The 23,869-nt window shown below is 41.7% G+C and overlaps 1 long non-coding RNA gene across 1 annotated transcript; it reads right to left on the reverse strand.

The window, feature by feature from the left end:
• Nucleotides 1-14,735: 14,735 nt before the first annotated feature.
• LOC309528622 lies at nucleotides 14,736-16,323 on the reverse strand. Its single transcript, XR_014217854.1, has 2 exons — nucleotides 16,142-16,323; nucleotides 14,736-15,070 (listed from the first exon to the last, which is right to left on the reverse strand). It is a non-coding gene; the product is annotated as an uncharacterized lncRNA (long non-coding RNA).
• Between the last annotated feature and the right edge of the window lie 7,546 nt (nucleotides 16,324-23,869).

Here is a 23,869-nt window from a genome sequence, read left to right on the forward strand (position 1 = left end):
CTGAAATGCTGTCTGCAACTAATTGCCATCTGCCTGACTGAGACACTCAGAGGTATCCATCCTTGCCTCTGGGCTCTTGCTTGTGGTCAGACCAGCCCAGGGAAAGGTGGATGTGTTGCAGGCTTTTTAAGCCTTTTACACTCTTATATTTAATGCCTGTTTTATATAGTGACTATGTCAAGGCTTTAAAATTGTGTAGACTCTACATATCAGTGAATAAGAAATGTAGGAGCCAAAGTTTCTTCACTTAAGAGTGTCTTCCACAGCTATATTTTGAAAAAACATATTCCCCCCCCCCACAGTAAAGCACCTTGAAGTCACTCCCAGCACTCATTCTTGTCTGCTCATGAATCAGATGAGCCTGAGGGGACCAGAATTTGAAAGCAGCTCAGTCTACCTAAGCCTGATTCATGAGTACACATGGGTCTAAAAAACCCTCCTCTCACATTGTGATATGTAACGTGGAAAACACAAGGTTAAAACCAAAAAGAAGCAAGGCAACAATGGCAAGGCAACAATTATTTCATAACCTAGCTATGAAAAGTATCACTGTTCTAGTTTTTAAACATTAGATAAAATAAGATGACGACTTACACAATTCAAGTGATTATAGCTAGGTTGTGAGTGACCTTTTGGAAGACCTTTTAAGATGGTTATCAGTATTGTACTTAAATGATGAAAGCTAAAGGTAAAAAGGGAAGGGAAGGTTGTTTCAGCCTGGTGAGTGCTTTGTCTCAAGTCCTTCACAATAGGTAAAATCTGTCAAGCACAGACCTTTGGTCCAGATATGAACATTGTTGATGAATAGTTCCTGCATCAATGTTGTCTTCTGTATGTCATCCACTAATACAAAACCAGTGAACCTAGTTATATTGATATATGATGTTCTTTATATAGAGTGTGAGGAGTTCTGGTTGATGGGCTTCTCGTGTGTCTGAGCCCACGGATATGTGTATGCATCATCTTATTCACTGGGAGAAGAATGAGAGACTCTATGGATGGATGCTACAGAAGCAAAACAGCTCATCTTGAACTTTTAATGTGTCCCATTTGAATGGGAAGAATGGAAAGGATCAGGAGTGTGAAAGCTCTTTGTGTTAAATTACAAGGCAAATCAGGATGATTAAGGGAAGCTTCGGACATTTCAGAGTCACATTATGTAATTAAGTCTCTGAGTGGCTCTGTGACCTAGTTTGGTCCTCAAAACACATGGCTATTTCCACCTACACAGGAGAAATGAAAACAAGCCAGTTGGGGAAAATTTCTTAGTTTGGTAATATAATAACAGAAGAAACTATTTCTGCTTTTCTACATTTAAATCCCACAAGAATTCTGCAAGGCATGAAAGATAAAGTAAAATAAATATTTTTGCTGTGTGACATCTAAAACTATCAAAATTCTACTCATGGGAGAAGGCTTCCCCTTTGTTTTCTTCTCCAGCAGCCACCATGCTATTTCCCTCTCTAATCCAGAGGATTCTGCAGCCTGCACTGCCCCCCCCCAGCAGATTTGCAGAGATAGGGGGTCTCAGGGGCAAGAAGGAGATGATCAAAATCTCCTGTCACTTCTCCCTGCAGGTATTAGGGAATTTCACACAGTGGCCAACCAAATGGCCATGCAATGCAGATGCCTGTGTTTGTAGCATCAACATACCTAAGGAGAAACATAGCTTGGATAGACATTGCATAAAATGGATAGAACATATTATATTGCTTTTGCTGCTTTGCTGAGCTCCTTTGGGAGGAAGGATGCGATGAAAATTAGAAATGATAACTATCAACGTTTCATCTTTACAAAATTAGTAATGGACACATTCTACTTAAAGGTGGGGTTTTTTAAGGGCTCACCATTTTTACATGATAGATTTAATTATGTGTTTAATGCCTCATTACCAAATGTTTGGGATTATTCCAAAATTGTACCTTTTTTTGGCAGGACGTTTACATACATTGTAATGTGGCCTTGGTAATATGTCTATTCTCTTTAATCATGAGATTCTAGGAACATTTCCAGCATTTTGGGATGATATGAAACACAGGAGCTGGGACTTTTTAGTTGCTGGAATACTTTTTCTACTGTGAGAATATTCTCCTCTAGGTTTATACATGATTCATTTGAACATCTCTGAATATACATATAACTTTGGGGAAACTGGGTTTGACAAATGAAGCAAAATCTCTCTCTCTCTCTCTCTCTGTGTGTGTGTGTGCATTCTCCATCAATTAATGAGAAATAAACTACAGTGTTACCTCGGGTTACAGACGCTTCAGGCTACAGATGCATCAGGTTATAGACAATTCAGGTTACAGGCTCCGCTAACCCAGAAATAGTACCTCGGGTTAAGAACTTTGCTTCAGGATGACAACAGGAATTGCATGGTGGTGGTGTGGTGGCAGCAGGAGGCCCCATTAGCTAAAGTGGTGCTTCAGGTTAAGAACAGTTTCAGGTTAAGAATGGACCTCCAGAACGAATTAAGTTCTTAATCCGAGGTACCACTGTACATTCAAAAATTATCAAAGGGAAGAGAAAATTTTAGTGACGTTTTCATTGGTTGGGTGCGAGTAGTTTGTTTTTAATCTACTATTGTGATGGCAGATGAGGAGTGCTTATGAGTGTACTTTATTTCTTGCCTTCTGCAGATTATCTGTATAGTGGCAGTAGTGACCAGGGGGCCTGGCTTCACTGACAACACGTGCCCTGTCAGTTGCTGAGAGGGAGTGGCAAGGCAGCAGGAAGCTCAGGATCTTGTGGAGACAGTGCTGTGTACATTGGAGCAGCTCCTCTGCTGACCTTGCAACAGATGAAGCTTCTCACTTCCTGACAGTAACATGCACCACTGAGAAGCCAGGTTCATAACACAGCCCCACCTACACTGCCACTCTGGCAGTCTGCAGACCAAATCAGGTGACACAGGCAGCCAGGGAAGCTGTCTAATACTGTACAAATGTTTTCTGGAAGGAAAAACACACCTTGGCCAATTTGTAATGATAAGGCACTCAAGCTGCATCAGGGCAGGGGATCTATGCTAGAGAGCAGGCAGGGAAACATTTGTGAAACCTTGGAAATTTTGAGTCCATTGCAGTGGCAGCATTCACATTGGAAGCTGAACATCACAAACATGCTGCCCAGTGCTATTTAAGAGTGCTTTGCTTGGTTTATTATGCCTACTGGCAGGAAATGAGAAGCAATGCACTATTCTGTTTCAGTTGTGACTTGCTCCAAACAGAAATGAGGGCAAAGGAGGAAAAAAAATGCCTTCTGATGACTCAAGGAATGGGGAGGAAGGATAAAAACAGTATGAGGTGATGAACAAAGAAGAGAATGCAAACTTTAGTTATATTTTAATGAGAGGAGCACAAAGCAGAATAGGGAAAGATGACAGAAAAAGTAGATTGCAAACACTTGAGGCCAGAGTCTGCCTTTTAATATGCATCTCTACAGATCTCTAATTCTAACTAAGGGCTCTGCCTGTTATCTTAATATAAATAACTAGCAACAACAGCGACGAAAAGAGACAAGAACAACCAAAGGAAATAGATTTTTTAAAAACAAACAAACACAGAGGAGTAGCTCCGGCAACCTCTGGAGGAATCATATCAAGAAGGGATGTGTGGCCAGAAGGCCTAAATGCTGTTTAACATTTGCTAATCATAAAGGCGGAGTCAGACCAATGGAGGACGAAAGAGGTTGTGCACAATTTCAGGAAGGATTTTCTTTACCATTAACTGATTTGCATTACCCGTAAATCTCAGTGAACACTCAGAAACCCCTAATGGATGTTAAGCAAGCCTGTAATGGATGCTGAGCTCTTAACCAGGTGAGGTTAAATGCCTGGGAGGTTATTCTGCTGTGCAGCCAACTCTACCTAGCTCCACTGAACATTCCTATTTATATTTGTCTCGCTATCCTCATATATACCCTCTAGCTGTCTGTCTGCCTGTATGTCTGTCTATTGACCTATCTATCACACCCTTCCAACAAGGAACTCACTACAGCACTTTTATCCCTCTATATCCTTACAATAACTCTGTGAGACAGCTTAGGTTGCAAGATGAAGTTCATCCATTAACCTTTATTCTTACCAGTACATCAGCCCAGATCTGTCTTTGAGGCCGGACCACCTTTCTTAGAAAAAGCTTCCCTACTCGATGTGAATTGGTGGGACTTAAGAAGAGAGGGAGTGCTAAGGCCTAGCTTATTTCACTATCAACATCCACTCAGGTCCTCTCAGAGATCCAGAGAAAACCAAGGCCACTTCCAGCTTGCGAGCCCTAGACACTAGAGGTGGTTTCTTTATATAATCATGATCTAAACTTGTGCCACCAAGACTGAAATATTTTTGTTTATAAATATTAATACCTGTATACCATCCTTTATCTGTAGATCTTTAATATAGCAAAATCTGTACCAGTTAACAAGGAGTTTTGCCAAATCACATCTCTCTCAACTGAGAGAGCAGGGAAAACCACACCACACATTTAAAGGACATGACATCCCCAAAGAATCTTGAGAACTTCAGTTTGTTAATGATGCTGGAAATTGTGGGTCTGTGATGGGAAACTACACTTCCCAGGTTTATTTGGGGGAAGTCATGCTCTTTCAATATTTGTTGGATGTGCTTTAAATGAATAGTGTGGATCTGCCCTTTGTGTTATATTTTGGTCCAACACCTGGAAAACCAAGTTCTGAAATTCATTGAATGTTAAAAAAAATTCAAGCGGTTATATTTAAGGCCCCCTTTCAACTTGAGGCTTTGGCTAAATGCCCCCCTTCTCTTTCACACACATACCCCACCTGGCCCTGCTTCTTCTACCTAGTTGTCTTGTGTCTTGCCTCTTTATTCACTTCTCTGACCACAGACTCATGGATTTTTACTGAGAGTTGTATGAATGAATACACTTCATGGGGTGGGTGAAATCAACTGATCCACCTTTTGGGAAACAGATAAAGAGAAGAAACTTCAGTTGCAGCACTAATAGCAGCCTCACAAATTTGAAGAGGTATTTGTTCTTCCCTGCTAAGAAACTCTAGGGGGAGATATCACCATCTGTTCCTTTATTTACCATGCCGCTGGGACAGATTAACTTGTCACAGAATTTTTTTCAGCCTTTGGTACAAACCTTGGCTTATCTGCTTCAAATGCAAACACTACTTTCTTTTCTGAACTATCAGATTAGGAAACAACATCAAATAGTTAATTAAAATACAATCTCGAGCAAATAAGGTAAACCGGAGTCTTTTAAAATATTTTCTTACACACCCAAGAACCACAGTCACAACATTCTTATCCATCAGTGGGTAAAAGAAAGAAGACACTAATCCATTTATAGTGTTTGATATAATATTTGTGAATTTCAGGCTGCAACCAGTGGAAGATATATCAGCTAACCTACTGTTTCCTACAGAACAGCTTCTATTTGTATTTTGCATTCATTCCTTTCATCCTTGAACCAGGAGGAGAAGAAGGGGAGGGAGAAGCATAATCCCTTGCTAAGTTTACTGTGGAAAATCACATTGTGTTCCAAGCCATAATCATTCTAGGCAAAGATAAAGTTTTTAAAGATTGAATTGGACCCCTGTGTTTCTCTTAACTAGACACCTGAGAATGAAAAACACAACTGTCAAGATGACTCCTATCTGGCAATACAAGTAACTTAATCCATTTACTCACTAGCCGATGTCCTGCTAGCAGGGAAGCAAGTACATACTAATTAAATGCTTGGGTTCTTTTTAAAATGCTTACAGCGACATCCCCAATGAAAAGAATACCCACAGCAAATTGCGTCTGCACTTTTTTATATGAAAAAAGAAAACCAGCAACAACAATCACACAATCACTTGAGTTTCTTTTTAAAAAAATTAAAGCAACAGTTCTTGGCAGAAATGTTAACAAATGAGGCGACATAGCTAAAGTAAGTGGGTAATAGAGAACTAATTACGGCTACAAATTATTTCAGAAAACTAAGAGGAAGGGGTGGAATGCAACCCAAATGGATATTACTAATGGAAGAGAGTTTAAATGGTAACTCTATGTGAGGAGTGGGGGGAAGGGGGGCAGAAATGGAGTGGGAAACATTTTGGGAAAGATGATCACACACACACACACACACAGTAGGGGAATATTACAAACCCTATCTTATTACAGCCATTTTATCACAGATTGCTGTTTTTCTAGGGGAAAATGGTGGTGGAACTCACCATGAATGCCTCCCTTGTTCTCTTAGAATGGCACCCACCGGAGAGGTGCCAAAACTGAGCTCCAGTGAGTTCCGGCAGAAGAAAAGCCCTGCTGGTTCATTATCATAAACGGAAAGAGATGAATTTTCATAGCTCTGGTTTCAGATGCTCAGACAGGTAAGTACCCACAATGGATGTGTGGGTGCTATCATGTGATGAAGAAAGGGCATGAGCCCTGGTCACTGTGCACATATGCAGGGCAATTAAAACTTTAGCCCTGTTCGATAGTTTTCCATCATTCATTTCCCACGGTGTGTGTGGGAAGAGCATGAGGGCAGCTTGCTGGCCCCACTCCTTCAACCATGCCCTGAATGTTCTGGACCTTCACAGGTTGAGGCTGAACATCTGCAGCAAGAGCCAGCTGTGCTCATGGACTCACCCTGCATGATTCAGAACCTTGATCACACCAGTTTAGATGCCTTCAAAAGGACATTAGGCAAATGAATGTATTATAAGACTATCAATGGCTAAGAGTCACAATGACTGTATACAGCCTCCACAGTCATAGGTATCATGCCTTCAGATGTTAGTCACTGGTGAACAACCCCAGCAGAGGGATGCACCTCAGCAGCAAGTATATAATTTGTATGCTGAAGTTCCCAGCTCCAACCCTTGGCATCTCTGGGTAGGGCTTGGATAGGCTCTCTGCAATGCTAGAGTTCCATTGCCTGTCAATGTAGATAGCACTTAGCTGGATAGATTAGTGCTCTAATTGAATATAAATTCTTATGTTCCTAGGACTATGGTGCTCATGTCCTGGTTGTGGGCTTTTCATAGGCATCTGTTTGGTCCCTGTGGAGACAGGATGCTAGAATAGATAGGTTTTTGGTCTGAACTAGCAAGACTCTTCTTGTTTAATAACTACAGTAACAGTACCAGAGGTATCATAGTGTTGATAATTTCACCATGAAACCTCCTACTATATTTCTGGTTATAAGCTGCAATGTCCACATGCAGGGGAGCAATGCATGAACACATTGTTATTAAGAGGTGCATTGGCCAGGTGACTGATAAAAGCAATAAATACAAGAACAACAATTTTTCAAAATGTATTTTTATTATTATTTATTTTATTATTATTATTATTATTATTTCTTGATTTACAAAAGTATGTGCAATGTCTCTTCTCCTGTATCCCCCCTCCCCCATGTAACATTTTTACAAATCAGTTTCATTTGCTGAGACATTAGGAAGAAACGGGGGAAAGAGGGGTGGGGAGATGGGGTGGGGTGGGGTCGGGTGATTATGTTTCTATTTTACTTAATATATGTAGGGTTTGGTGTCAGCGTTGCTTGTGTAGGTTTTTTGCTGTTCACTTGTGTTCCTTTGGTGGCGAGAGAGGTACAAGAATAACAATTTAAAAAATGCTGCACTCTCCATCCCAATATTTTCTTGCCAAAATTTCACGTCTGCTATGGAAGTTACCCATATTTCTATGGCGGAATCATGTGCCAAACCATGCTGAGCATGACAGCAGAGGAAGTAGAGTCGCAGTGTGGAAGCAGTTTGACTGCCTGATCCTCAAATGAAAGCCATGAGTCACAAGGAGGATTATTCATTTGTTCGGCTCCCTGAAGCAATATTGGACCACTGTGGATCTGCTGGTGTTGATTGCTCTGTCTTTGATATAAACCATTGTAGGTAGATGTGCAGTAGAATTAGGGAGGGAAAGTAGTAGTAATAAGCTGAACTTAGTTATTTTTACAAGTGACTGCATTTCTTAAGCTCACAGCGGCATACGATTCATTTTATTTACAACCCAGTATGATGCCTCTACACTTTTCAAGTAACTGTGTGGTTGATGTTGTTTTCCCTTTGTTGGTGACAAACATTTGTGGGGTGAGGGGAGGAAAGGTTCTGTAAGTCACTGAAAATGACAGACTCCTCTAATGGGGGTTTCTGACACAGCAGATAACAACAAGAAGACTGTTGGTTTTTGTCGTTTTATATATGAAGAAAAGAAACCTCTGTATCAACTGAAAATATTTACTGTTCCTATTAAAAATGAATTAATTCTTTAAAAAGGAAACATTTTAACTGAAGCTATTATCACATTACCTTCGTTTCCATTTATATGCAAATTTGAAATCCTCTCTCCAATAGGAATCAAAAGACGAGCACAGAGCACTACTTGGAGGCATCTTGTAATGGAACATAATGGCCAAAGTTGGAACACATGAGGGGTAAATGATTTATTTATTATTTGTTTGCTATTGTGTAGATTTATAAATCAGGCTTAGGAATAGAACATCATTTATAAATCAATATGTTGAAGCTAGCCTCCATTGCCCATGTCTACTTGACTAATATTTCTTTCATCCCATGCTTTTTTGCTCTGTTTCTCCCTCTTCATGAGCTCCTTTCCTCAGTTCTCTGCTTCTCTGCTCCTTGACTTTTTCGTCCATCATGTCCTCAGCTCCTGACTAGGAATGGACGAACTTGTCAATGTCAGTGACTCTCAGTTCCCAATCTTTAAGTTCAGTGGTCCACAGGATCACATCAGTTTGTGGTGCTATTTTTCTTCAAAGGCCTCATGGGAATTTGGCAGCATTTGGGTGCAAATTTCTCCCAAAACACACATTTTTGGAAGCAATTTTCATGAGCGCAAGATAGGTTTGTATGTTATCCCTACAAATATATGCATTTTTATGCACACTTATAATGCACACAGTTTTGTATATGTTGTTTGGTTGAAGAATGACACCACAAGATCTGGGGAGTAGTGGTGTTTCAGTCTCTGTATTGTTTTGGAAAGTGTGGATTAAGTATGTTCACATGAAAGGGTAAACTGAACTGCATTTCTCCTTTATTCTTGCTCCTGAGCTTTGGTTCCTTCTGTTCTGACTTCTAAAGCAAACAAAAAACCCTCACACCTGACAATGAGTTAATTGTTGTACTGACCATAGAATTGTAGAGTTGAAAAAGACCCTCAATGTTCATCTAGTCCAGCCCCCAGCAATGCAGGAATATCAACTGAAGTATCCGTGACAGATGGCCATCCAACTTCTGCTCAAAATCTTCCAATACTGGAGAATCCACCACCTTCCACAAACACCATGAAGCATTTATTTTCCTCACCGATATATTACATAGGGGCAGAGTTTAATCTCATTAAGTCAATGAACAGTTTCACCAATTCCCTAAAGAAAAACAAGATCAGATCTCCAAGTGAAATAGTGCTATATAGGACCTGCTTGCCTTTCCCATTTCATCGTTTTCTGTTATTTCATAAATATGGATTCATTTCAGAAAGAAGTCTAATGCAAGTAGCATGGAAGAAATGGCTGAAAGAAACACAAGTCATACCTGGGGGTGGGGAAGTCAAGGCCTTTATGGTCCTTGGGGAAAAAGCTAAATTATTATATCATAAGAGTTATCCTTTATTATTCATAGTACATAATGCTTCTGCACGTTTATCCCTACATATTGAATAAAATGTGTACAAACTCATTTATGAAGTGTGCCCATCATTAGTGATTCAGTTATTGTTGCGCTAGAGCTGTCACTTACAACAAGGAACATTTATCATTTGTCATACAAGCACACAAAAGCAATATTAGGATGTGTCTAAATAATCCAGGGACCCTCTAAGCAGCTTATTTTACATATGCAGAGTTCAAGAGTTCAGGAGTGAGGTGTGGTTCCATGCAAATGATTCTTATTTGCATATGAAAGAGTCAGTCACCACCTTCATATTGACAGTCCTCCCTCATTATAATATTAAGTACTTTAGGAAGGATGATTTATCATAATGGATAATAGAAGCTGACACATCCAAAGGAAGTGTACTTTTTAATTTTCTTTTCTTTCTTCCTTTTTTGCTCCCGGGTATCTCTCCATTGCTGAATAAGCTTTCTGTTTGATCCAGGTTTTATGCTAGCATCAGCTGTTTGCAAGGAAGGAAGTTGTGTGCCTCTTGGGAAGGGGAGGGGGGGTGAAGTCACCCAAACTTTATTCAGCCCCGTGTGTGTGTGTGTGTGTGTGTGTGTGTGTGTGTGTGTAATTGGTGGTCTATTAAAATTCCACAAGGGTTTAAGCAGCTGGGTGCAAAAGATCTAACTCTGAGCAACCAGCTGAGAATAGTCCTCATCGAGGCCTGGCGCCTGTCACTTACTAGCTGCTTCTAGACTAGTCTAGCAAAATCCATATTATTGCATCCTAAGTCGGCTTTTCGCTCTTTACCATTTTCCTAGCCAGAGGCAAAGCTAGGCAGGGCAGCAGGGAATCTGTAAAGTTGGATTCCGTCACGCCTTTCCTCTAATAAGTATTGAGGTAGGGGTGCCTCTAATCCATTTGATGCGCAGCAAGGTAAACAGACAGTGACATATTTGTAGACAAGCGGTCATAGACTAGATTATTCCCCACCACAAATGATGTCTGAATTGCAGGCATGGACGTAAGAAGTTGCCAGCCTCAGCAGCTGACGGCATTTCTGGAAGAACCAAACATTCATTGAAAACATTGCTCTGGCTATTGCTCCGCTGATGCTCACACCTCTCACTAAAGTCTTCCAGAAGATCAAAGCAGAGAAACACACACCAATGTTGTTTGCATACTACAAATATGGTAGGCCTCTTTGAAATCACGATTGCCGTATGTTTCCAACTAATGTGCTTTTGCAGTAACTTAAAAGATAGTTGCTGAATCAAGGCAACTGTGTCTTCCTCAGTGGGTTTGGCTTGCCTGAAACACAATGGTGCCCAGCAAAAAGGTGCGCATCTCATGATTCTGGAAGTGTGGGACTCCCTCCCTATGGAGGCACAAGCAGTTGATTAGGGAGTTGGCATCTCTATGATGATCCCATCAGTAAGAGTTACACATTCATCCTAATTCAAATGAAAGGAAGGAAAAATGGGAGCTGAATCTTCATAAAGCTATATACACAGATCTAATGACCAGGAGAAATGTTCTCCTAGGGAGGTGTTCTGGGTAAGGAGAAGCCAAATGACAATTGATCCTAGCTTAGCCAATGCTATCTCACCTCTCCTTTTTGCTGCAGGTAGGTGGAACAGATGCTGCTCAATGACAATTGTGCTCAGACACAACAATGTACAGACAATTTGTACACATACAACGTGTCCTATAGAGGCATGGGGAAACTGCACCCATAGCCCTTGGTAATAATTGTACAAATATAACTGGGAGAGCCTGCCTGCCTGCCTCCCCCCCCTGAAGTTTTTTGACTACCCTCCTATAATTGCTAATTGCAGACAGTTCCCCTGATTCCATAAAAGTAAAATGGTGTAGTGAAATTTATTTAGGCCAGATGGCAAGATTCATATTTGTGGTTGCGTGTGTTTGTGTGTGTGCATTTTAAATGAAGCATGCTTTTATTCACTGCTTACTGTACTTGATGCTCTTAATTGCCAGAACAATCTACTTTCCACAACGGCTATCTAAAAACCTGCATCTAAATGGATTATAATGAATTAATTACCAAATTAATTATTGAAAATGTTCTTAAATGTTAGAATTATCAGTGGTGTGATGTTTTTTACTGCACCATCAAAAGCGAGCCTTTGCTTCACTAAGGCTGAAGCCTTGTGCTCACTGACTTAGGGTAGGAGTAAGTGCCATTGAACCAACTGGGACTTCCTTCTGCTTAAACAGACATTCCTTAGGGTTGCCATATGTCCATATGTCTAGGTTTTCCTGGACATGTCCTCTTTTGGGGGGCCAGCATGCCTGTCTGGGCAGATTTTTGCATTTGACATGAAATGTCCAGAGGGGTTTTTTTTTGGGGGGGGGTTAGTTGTTTTTGAGGGGCATGTGCATGCAAGGGAGGGTGTTGTGCCCTAGAAGAGGGAGCATCACAGTGGGGTCTGGAGCACCTTCACCTGCGCCAGCGCCACCAGTGCTGCTGCGGCAGAGAAGAAAAACAAGCCACAGCAGCACAACAGCGACCCACAGCATTGCCACATAACGCATGAGTTTGTCAAAGTTCTTTCCCCAACATTTTCACAGTTCACTTCTCCTCCTCCATGACAAAATAATAATAATGATAATGCCACTCTGGGCAACTTCCAACAGAATATTAAAACACAATAGTCTATTAAACATTAAAAGCTTCCCTAAATAGGGCTGCCTTCAGATGTCTTCTAAAAGTCTAGTAGTTGTTTTTCTCTTTGACATCTGATGGGAGGGCATTCCACAGGGCGGGTGCCACTACCGAGAAGACCCTCTGCCTGGTTCCCTGTAACTTGGCTTCTCGCAGTGAGGAAATGGCCAGAAAGCCCTCGGCGCTGGACCTCAGTGTCTGGGCAGAACAATGGGGGTGGAGACGTTCCCTCAGGTATACTGGACCGAGGCCTTTAGGGCTTTAAAGATCAGCACCAACACATACTGGGAGCCAATGTAGGTCTTTCAAGACTGGTGTTATGTGGTCTCGGTAGCCACTCCAAATCACCAGTCTAGCTGCCACATTCTGGATTAGTTGTAGTTTCCGGTTCACCTTCAAAGGTAGCCCCACATAGAGCGCATTGCAGTAGTCCAAGCGGGAGATAACCAGAGCATGCACCATTCTGGCAAGACAGTCTGCCGGCAGGTAGGGTCTCAGCCTACATACCAGATGGAGCTGATAAACAGCTGCCCTGGACACAGAAAAAAACCATAAAGGCAAAAGGTTCATTCCAACACTAATATAAACCACAATGCACAAGACAAAGAATCTCTCCAGGGTGTGCATAATGCTCTCATTGGGAGTGGAAAGTGCTGGTCCCCCCCCCCCTTTCTGGATCATTTCCTATATTATCAGCATTAGCTTGCCATTTTAAATGTGAAATAAAGGCACTTTTCCTTTCCTTCAGCCACCAGCACTGCCAGTACATTTTAAATACAGTGCAAAGGTCAATGCTCATAGACCCAAAGGGTGTTGGAAACATATTAAATGATGGCAAAGAGAGCAGAATGAAATATTTCCCTTCAAATCACATTTAAGGCTCACTGATTCATCTTAAAATATGAGCATGTATCATAAAGTTCACTGCTAAAAATGCCCTTTGCTGCTTGGTCTCTCTCTCTCTCCTCTTACTACAGCTGAATACCATTTCAACACATTAGACAAAGTTAAGGTTATCTATACCTTAAGTAAAAAGCTGAGTTCAACCACCTGCTACACAAAAGATGGTAATATATTATTCAAAGGGCAACACAGCCATTGTCCTGAATTGCAGTGTAATTTATATACACTTCAGAAGAATGTATTCTAGAGTACTATCAGGACCAGGTCAGAAGTGGCTACACCAAAAAAAATAGAGTTGGGTATAATCCTATGGTGCCTCTGAAGAAAGCTTGGGAGTCAAAAGGGGTCCATGTCAGAGATGTTCTGGGCCCTTATTCCTCTCCAATAAATGAGGTCTTCAGGGGAGCCACTGTAAGTGGTCCCCCTTGCTCTGGTGTAGGCCTCATATCCACAAGAAGCCATACATTCATTATTGTGGGCTACATTTTGTGAAACTCCTGTGCAATTGAGGTCAGACATCTGTCTCTCCTCCCTCCCCTTCCCCAAGTTGAATTTCTGGCACATTATTATTATAACAGCAGGCTTTTTCACTGAAATCTGGTTTAATAATTCTAACTCAAGTTCAGTCATCTTGTATTGTGTATCCTATACACTGCTTAGGGGTGTCAGGGGAAGGGTAGTACCTCTGGTGGGAAACATGTCATGCTTTTTCTGGTGTAGTTTGTCCACATTTGGTCTCCACTCTGTACTCAGCTCTCACCTATGGCTCCTACCCAGGCCACACCACAGGAAACTGCTTCAATTGGCTGGCTAAACTAGGTGAGGGTAGCTTATGGGTCTCAAACCCTTGGTTGAGTTAGGGACTTCCCTTCACGTGAAGTCAGGCTATGGTGGATTGAGCTCAAGGACTCTTTGGACTAGCCCTATACACAACTTTTCTTTCCAGTTTCCATAGAAATCAGCTTGCCTTATAAAACTGAAGTATAAGGATAATGCTCTTGCCTGCCTGCTCGCCTGCTTCAAAGCACTTTTAAAGCACCATCCCATCATCTTAGCACTCATCTATCTTGGCTGACTGACCACACAATAGTAGGTCAAATTCAAGTTTTTGGTCCTTGTCTTCAAAGGTGCCCCTAGGACTGGCCTGAGCTTTGCAAAAATCTGTCTATCTCAATGTGTGGCTGACTCTTTGGAACAGCTATATGCCATTGTACTAATGGAAATGTCAACCACAGGAGTTCGTCTTGCATTTGCTGAAGACAGCAGCTGGCATATAAGTCCAGAACTCATTCCCCAAAGGCATTGGGGGTGACTGTAAAATAGCCTCACCTCCTTTACAGCATAATGTAGAGTCTCACTCCTTTAAACTTAGCCTTCCTCAGCAATGTACAAATGCCCTTCAGTCCAGAAAACACATTTAATTTAGAAAGGTCACAGAAGAATCACTCACAGAATTCAAAACCCTGTTGAAATTCGTCAGCAGTATCCATAAGTCTGAACCTGTTTTATAGAAAACTTAAATGAAAGAAGGAGAGTGTTTATAAACATGTAAAATACATGGTAGTGTTTATTTGGTAATGTTAGATGTGCAGTTTATCAGGGAATGTGGAAAAAGACCAATGGCAACCTTTTTTGACGCTGAGACAAGCCCCCAGGCTTTCATTTCCAGGTGACTAGATGCTCCTGGGCAGACATGAGGTACAAGAGAGCCAGACTGTGCTTCAGTTGGCCTCTCTTCCCATCAATTGCCAATTGGGAATTATGATGGATGCTCCTTGTGAAAAAGTTTTAAATATATAAAATAAAAATAATAGGTTGCTTCTGATGGCATTGCTTCATGTATAGAAGGCTCCTTCAATCCGGTGGAGGTGTCTGCAAATGAAATGGGTGAGACATTGTTTATAAGAACATAGGAAGAACCCTGCTGGATCAGGGCTCATCTTGTCCAGCGTCCTGTTCTCACAGTGGCCAACCAGATACCTGTGGCCAACCCACAATAGCACTCTCTCCTCCCCTGGATTTTTCAGGCAGCTGGTATTCAAACATATACTGCCTCTGACTCCAAGGCAGAGAATAGCCATCATCTAGCCAACCTCCACTTTACCTAAAATCTCCCAGTAGTCCCTAAGTCTGCTTTGGATGGTTGGGATACCCTCTGAAACATTGGTCTTCAACTGATGGGCTTAAATATTTTGGAGGTGGTCCAGAGTGAAGAATTCTTAACTCTGGTCCATTGCTCTTGCCCTGCCCTTTCAAAGGCCATGATTTAAAAGCCAATTTAAGTGTGTGATTTCAGCAGGCAATCCCACAAGCCTTTCTGGCTGGCCAAGGATGATTTCAACAGCTGGTTGCAAGGGTAAATGTTTCTTCCATGCCCCAGAGTAAACCATACAAGACCAAAACCGCTGCCTTCTTAGAATACTGGTGGGCAAGCGCTACCAGCTCATGGCCTGATCTAAGGCAGGATCACAACAGCAGCACCATCACCATACAAATATATGGCAAAAGATTAAGAAATGCATTTTGGGGTTAAAGGTGGGTCCCAGGTCTGGAAAGCCTAAAGACTCCTGTGCTAAAACATTGAGGTTGTGTGGGTGGCTGCAGTTGGAAGAAGGGACTGGATAAGATTGCTTTCTCCTCTTCATGGAAGTCTGCAATGACTCTAAAGTGCCATCTGTGAACAGATATATGTTTGGAGAGAAAAAGCATCCAAATTATTCAAAGGCACAGATAACTCATTTGTCAATGCAACTGTTGTATTACAGGTAATCAGATATAATTAATTAATCTGATTTAAAATAGGATGCAGGGAAATATATTGAGAAAACTGAAGGCTATATATATAGCCTTCAGTTTTCTCAATATATTTCTCTGCATATATATATTCCCAGTGCCAAATGCAGATTGTTTATTTATTTATTCCATGACATTTAAAGAGCCCACCTCCTCAGCATCTGGGGTAGAGAGGCGACTCATTCAATCCATTGCAAGTCTGTTTTCACAGCTGAGTGGAATAATTTTAATGAAACAGAGCTGGCGAATAATGTATTCTCATTCAGAACAAGGACAGGAGCCGTAGATCTGTTTTCGCCTCAGAGGCAGGCATACATTAGCAGAGAGGGGAGGCATGGAGGTGGCTGGGAACAGAATTCTGACTAAAGAGACACAATGCCTGTTCTGATTCCGTTCTTCTTCCTCTGGAGAGTCAGGCTCATTTGGAACGCTGATGCTTAGCAGACTCCAGAAAAAGAAGGGGGAGAGCTGTGGCAGCTGTTGCCGAGTGACAAATTTCCATTTGCCTCAAAAGAAATCAATTAAACAAACACATTAAAAGAAAATTTAAAAGTGTGTCACTCTTTGCAGACTATGATATATAGGTTTTCAACATACTTTCAGGAGAGGGGGAGATGAAAACTCTCCAAGCAGGATGGTGGTATCTCAAGGGAAGGGATCCCCAAACTTGAAAGCTGAAGAACTACTTTTCTGTTGCCTTTGATAGAAATCACTTGCCTGTTCACACCACAAAAGTTTTAACTAATGGTACTAGGAGACATTTCCTAGTACTTGAGATTGAGTAGAAAAGACACTTTGAGAAGCTTGTTTCTCTGGGGATGCAAAGGGTTAGGGCTTGGTATCTGATTTGCTCAAGTTATTGGAGAAAATAATGCAAATGAGATTTAGGGGTCAAAGTGTCAGGCTTGGATCTGGGAGACTAGGGTTCAAATCCCCACACAGCCACAAAGCCAACAGGGTGACCTTGGGCCAGGCACTGCCTCTCAGCCTAACCTACCTCAAAGGGATGTTGTGAGGATTAAATGAGGATGGGGAGAACCATGTGTGCCACCTTGAATTCCTTGGATAAAAAGGTGGGATATGCAACCAGCAAATGAATAAATAGCTGGGGAGGAGTTTTAAACACTAGAACCCCCTCACACCCATTTTCCCAGTTCAATTTCATTTCCCATAAAATACATATTTTTTTGGGAAAACCATTAATGAAAACTGATATTGAGAATTAAAATCATGGTTTCCAGATATTTGATTGGTGCACCCCCCGCCCCATTTCAGGTAGAATTAGGATTGAATATTTATGGCATATATGCCACACATCATAGTGTAAGTGGAAGAATCTATGGATGCCCACCTGCCTTGTTGTAGGAGCTGCATGAGGGCATTTCCCCCCATGCAGCCATGATCTGCATGTGTAGCATTACAAGGAATTCACAGTGAACACCTGTGTGTGTCAACTCAGAAGCAGGCCCCACTATACCCAATGGGACTTATTCAGTCAACGTGTTTAAGATTGCAGCCCAAATCATGTTTCCATCAGTGTGTCCATGGGTGGCTCACCCTTGCTGAATCATGGTACAGTGGTACCGCGGGTTACATGCGCTTCAGGTTACAGACTCCGCTAACCCAGAAATAGTGCTTCAGGTTAAGAACTTTGCTTCAGGATGAGAACAGAAATTGTGTGGCAGCAGCAGGAGGCCCCATTAGCTAAAGTGGTGCTTCAGGTTAAGAACAGTTTCAGGTTAAATACGGACCTCCGGAACGAATTAAGTACTTAACCCGAGGTACCACTGTACTGGCATTTAATATGCATCTCCATCATGAGATGCCCATTATAAACTATACTAGAACAAGGAAAGTGCAAACAGCTTTCTCTTAAAACAACAAACAATAGGAGATCCTGACTTTTGACATCGCATCCACCCAGTACATTGAAAGCACTCTAATACCCAATAACTGTAGTTGGTGAAGAGCACTGAGAGTTGTGCAGAGACCCCCTAACAGAACTACAGTTACCAGCACCCTTAACAAATTACAGTTCCAATAAAGGTAAAGGGACCCCTGACCGTCAGGTCCAGTCACAGACGACTCTGGGGTTGCAGCGCTCATCTCGCTTTACTTGCCGAGGGAGCCGACATTTGTCCGCAGACAGTTTTTCTGGGTCATGTGGCCAGCATGACTAACCTGCTTCTGACAAACCAGTGCAGTGCATGGAAACACCATTTACCTTCCCGCCGGAGCGGTACCTATTTATCTACTTGCACTTTGATGTGCTTTCAAACTGCTAGGTTGGCAGAAGCAGGGACTGAGCAACTGGAATTCACCCCATTGTGGGAATTCGAACTGCCAACCCTCTGATCGGCAAGCCCTAGGCTCTGTGGTTTAGACCACAGCACCACCCGCGTCCCTCACAGTTTCAGTAAATAACTACTATTAAATGGGCATGATGAATGCTTTCAAGACATGGTGTAGCTGTGAGTTGAAGCTACATTGGTGAATTGTAGCCATTAATGGATTGGGCTCCTTTTTTATTTTATTTTCAGTGTATGTATGTGCCTGTGCATGTAGGAATGTGATTAACCATCTTCTGTCTTGGTGGAAGGAATAGCTACTGGCTGTGCAACACCAAAGGAGAGATAGGTCTCTAGGGAAAATGTGTAGATAGATGAACAAGCAGGTAAGAAAGAATGAAAGAAAGAAATCATTGAAAGGGAGAAAGGGAGAGCACTGAAGGGACAAATTACATCCATGGTGTTAAAGGACAAGATGGTAAAACAAGCACCTGCTTTAGAAAGTAAAAATTTAGGCACTATACAAGATGAAGTGGAGTAACCAGAACAGGGCATGGAGTTTACAATCTACTTACAAGTAGATCTGTTGGTGCAGCCATGCACTTAGCTATTTTGTTGTGCTACCCATGAATATCAAAACCAAATGTGAAATTGGGAGGCTGCAAAATAATTTATTATCTTAGAAACTTGTGCTATATTCATGGATTTATTGTATTAGTTTAAGTGATTTCAGGGCTAGCGCTTCTTTCCTGTTCTGTTACATCCTGACTGCTATTCCTCCATGTTGTGGTGAATGTCATTCACACATATCATTCCTCTATGCCATCCCTCTTGCTCTACATTCTGCCATTATTGTAGGCTTTACATTTTTGACATGACTTTCTGTGCTGAAGTACCAGCATGCTTTCTTGTCAGGCAAAAAGAAGGAGGATGTGGTGTGAGCCTTGAAATGGGCAGGGAATGTAGCATGTGAAGGTATGTTGCCTCATGGCTCATCACATGAGTGGCTGCAGCATGAACCCGTAAGAAAGGGGGGGGGGGAAATTGTCGCTCAAAACTCTTGTGATTTTCCGGGTTAAGGGGGCTGCAAAAGATTTCCCTCCTACAATCAAATAACACAGAAATGGGCACTAAACGTGTGCTATATTCCATTCCATTAGTTTTTCCATGAGTGGCTTTTACGTTGTGAGAAAGCTAAAATATAATGCAAGAAGTAACAGTTAGGAAAATATCAGCAAAATGGGACAAACTGCAGTGTGAATGCAGCTTGGTGTGTATATGGAAGTGAAGCGCTATCTCAGGCTGTCTCATAACATAGCAGGATAAAATGAAGTCATCCATTTGGGATGAATAAGCCTCTGTAGAAACTGAGTACAGTATTTTCAAATTAGGTTTAAGAGGGACTGGGGAAGTTAATCCTTTAGCACAGAAGTCCTTGTTCTCTGACAAACTAAATCTGTAGACTACCAGGGGGGTGGGGGTGGGGGAGAAATGGGTGATACTCAGCCAACTGTGCTGTGTGTTTCATGTAGAAGAACCCCTTGTCTGTTGTCGTAATACACAATTGGTTGAGGCAGAATGGTAGACCGCTTAAGCCTCAACGAAGGTGACAGCATTAAGTGGCAACGTTTCAATGATTTGCTCATTTTCTGGCCTGGCCTCACACATAGCATAGGTTGTTCTTTGGTTCTTGAAAACCTGTGAAATCCTTTGGCATCTCAACAAAAGAATCTTTCATTCAGCATATTTCACTTAGGCTCCTGCTGTAGATTTCCTGGATGGACAGTGTGACTCAGGAAATCTGCAGGCAATCTTTCTATGCTGTGGAAAAATGCCATCTGTCATTAAACAGGCTGTCTTTGGACACTGCACAGTGTCCAAATCATCACTGTGCAAAGATAAAAAGAGCCAAGATGCTGCGCATCTTATCTTTGAAGAATTATTGACTCAGAAGCGCCATATGCGCTGGCTGTCAACGGCAAGCGTGGTCAAGATTATCATTAGGCATGCCACACACCCAACACTAATTCCAGTGTCATGAATTCATTTTCAAGGCAGCTCCATTTTTGGCACAACTTCAAAGCTAATATTCAAAGTCGGGAAGCTTAAAAATGTGCAAGCGTATTTAGATTCTTTAAATGGGCTGGCTTAGTAGATTTCTGGGCATTTGAAGCTTTGTAAACCACTGCAGACTTTCAAAAGTTAATCTTTTCCCATTAAAGTTTTTCAATAACGTGACATTGGATTCATTTCAAAGTATTTTCCCTTTGCAAATCAATCTATGGCCCTTCATCTTCAAGGGTATTGGAGTGTTTATTAGGGCTACTTCAAATGTTATGTCTTTCCTACATGGAAAGGACTTGTTGGCAGGAAATGTACATATAGGAGAGCACCATGTTGAGTCAAAATGGTGAAATACTATGAGGAGCTCCAGAAAAAAACTCTTCAAACTGAGTAGATTGATAACCAAAGAGCAAATGAGGTTCAATCTAAAGAAATGTATGTTGACGCACTGTTTGCTAGTTGATCTTAAAGGGCTGTGACTAATCAGGAAAGATCTATTTGGATCATGGTGGCCAGCTCTCTCAAATCATCCTCTCCATGTGCAACAGTAATGCACAAGGCAAATATGATGTTCAGAATTACTAGGAAAGGGATTAAAAATAAAATTTCCAGCATCGTGAAGTCTATATTTTATATAAATCTAGGGTGAACTCGCCGCTGGAATACTGTGTGAAGTTCTAATTTTAATATCGCAAAAAAGAATGCCATGACAATAGAAATGATGTAAACAGAAGGAAAACAATGATCAGGAAGCTACAGTGCCATAATTAGGCTAAAATATTGAGGACTTTTTTATTTAGAAAGAAAACTAATTAGTTTATAATACTATAAATGATCTGGGATGGCAGAATGAATGAAGAATTCCTGCTGCAAAGAACCAGAATTCAAGGTCATCCAAGGAATCTGATTGGCATTAACAACAACAACAACAACAACAACAACATTCTTTGTCGGTCATGACACTTTTGCTTACTAAGGTGAGGAGGGAAGAGGCTGCAGTCGGGACAGTATGGTGCAAATGTACTGGAGGTGTTCCTGCCATTTGTACCATTCCAATCTTGCAGCTGCTTCTCCAGCTCCCAGTAAGCAGCAGCAGTTGAACTGTGCTACCACTACTGAACTGGAGATAGCTGAACCCAAGATGTTAGAGACCTCCACAACTAAAATGTTGGAGATCCCTGAACTAGAGATTCCTGAGCCTGCATAAGATAGAGTAGCCTCCAAGAAGCTCAAGTCTAGCAAGAGTCTGGTATACTTGACTCCAAGCCCCATACAGTCCATAGAGTCACTGCATCACCACAGGAAGTGTGCCGTCATTCGCTCCTGTAGAGATGATGGAATACTGGGCTCCATTCCCAAGCCCTGCCCTTTCAAGACTTTCTGCTTTTCAAGAAATGGATGGAGCATGAGAAGGGGAAGCTGATGACATTGCATAAAAGGCTTCAGTCTGGTCCAGGTCACTGGTGAGGCAGTTGCTTATAGAGAACTATATCTCCTGCCTTAGTGAACCATGTCTATACCCCACAGGTTCCCCTTTGGAACTAAGCCATCTGACCTCCTGAGCTCGATCACCTAGGAGGACATTCTGTCAGCTGCACTTGATCCCTGAGTTATGGCAACCAACTGCAAGGTGAGGTCATGTTGAATACTGTACCCTCCAGAGCTATGTTGCATGGATATGTTGCATGATTTAACTGTCTTCAAATAATGTTTGAGCTGAAAAGGGATGGGGGAATAAAATTACAAGCACCTGACCACCATATGTTCATCTGAAAGTTGGAACAGAGCCTAGTAATATTAAAATATGGGTGCAAGGCTAGCTCGGTGCAATTAGGAAATCTGCTATTTTCAGATCACATGGAGAAAGTTACAATCTGTATTCTAACCTTCAAATAAATGTGTGGAGGTTGAGAGCAGGAGACACCACATGCAATCCTGCCCTCCTCTACCTTTTGCTTATGTTCAAAGAAAGTCTGAAAAAAGGCTATTATGTGTCTTACATAATGCATGGTTCCCCTGGCATAAGGACCATATCTTGAATCATGTGGGCAATGCTTCCAACTGATAATGTGACTCTATACTGATGAGATAATGAAATATGAACCAGGCATGAAAGAGAATGTGGCATATTTAACTACATGACAGCCATTGGTTCGTAGCCCCCAGCTATGCAGCAAGATGAACTTTATTATACTTCTGTAACCACTTAGAAACATTATCAGCAAATCAGCTAAGCCAGTGTACTGGAATAAAAGCCAGTTCAGCCCCACTGATGTTTCTAGGTATTTTTAAGTGGATAAAATAAGAGATGAAAATGTAGATAGCCCAACTATAGTGCTCTTTTCCCTTAAAAAAAAAAAGTAACCCAGTTGTAATGGCATAATATGTGAACTGTTCATTTAAAAAAATAAATAAAATGTTGTCCACAATACCTTTATTCAGAAGTTACTAGCTCCTGGGAGAAAGGAATGGGAGAAAGGACTGGAGCCATGGTGTGTAGTCCCTCTCTTGATATCACACCCTCCACTTAGACCCTCTCCTGATGTCTGCACATGTAGAGAAAGGGGTCTTCATGCATGAAATCTGGAACCCTCAATCACTCAGGAAGATCTCATGGAAGCCTTCATACACACATAGGCCCACTCCATGGAAATGTTCATTTTGTACACAGACATTAAAGGAGCAAGGCTAGATCAGTGTGAGAAACCTCAGAGCTAGGATCCAAGTGCAGCCATCCAATCCTCTCTGCTGGCCTTCAGGACTCTCTCTGGGCCACCTCCATAGCCATGTCCCTTACCAGCCCTCTTCTGCCACTTCCTCAAGTGCTCTGCCTACTTACAAATTGTTATTGAACTTTTGTAATGACTTTTGCTTACCTGGATGGAGAATGGAGAGGTAAGTTTACGCGTGAGCGTGCAGAAACCTCCAGTTCTTACACAGGTGGAATGCAGCCTACTGAACAAAGGTAAAAATCACATCCATTGCCCTGTCTGACCCCACTCACCACTGGCAGGGGAGTTTGCCCATACTCAAAGTACTTCTTATCACAGTTGACAAATTCTCCCCTCCCCTAACATATTAGGAAAGTAGAAGCACTTGTAGAGCATGAAATCGTGCTCACAGGGGGAGGGAGATAAATTTCAATGGCGTGCATCACAGCTGAAATAATACATATGGCCATTTATGATGACAATGATGATTTATTGTACTGGTTAATCACTTTTCTTACAAGGTAACTCAAAGTGACTTACATCAAAACCAGGGACAATGATAGAAGCCTTAAAAAGACAATAATTATAACATAGACAAAGAACACCATTAAACAGAAAGGCAGCACTGCAAGTCCCACCCCACTAAAAGAGGCTGCAACATCCTTCAAATAAAGAATGGTTTATTTCCCCAGGGGGAAAGAAGAGTTTGTGCTTTAAAGTGAAGTGGGTGGGCATAAGGCATTTAAGTCCAAGGTCTAAAATTACTAGCTGCACCATCGTCAGCAAAGCAGCACACAAACAGTTAATGAATAGCA

The sequence above is a fragment of the Podarcis vaucheri genome, assembly GCF_965113315.1.
Source record: "Podarcis vaucheri genome assembly, chromosome: 3".
Lineage (NCBI taxonomy): Eukaryota > Metazoa > Chordata > Lepidosauria > Squamata > Lacertidae > Podarcis > Podarcis vaucheri.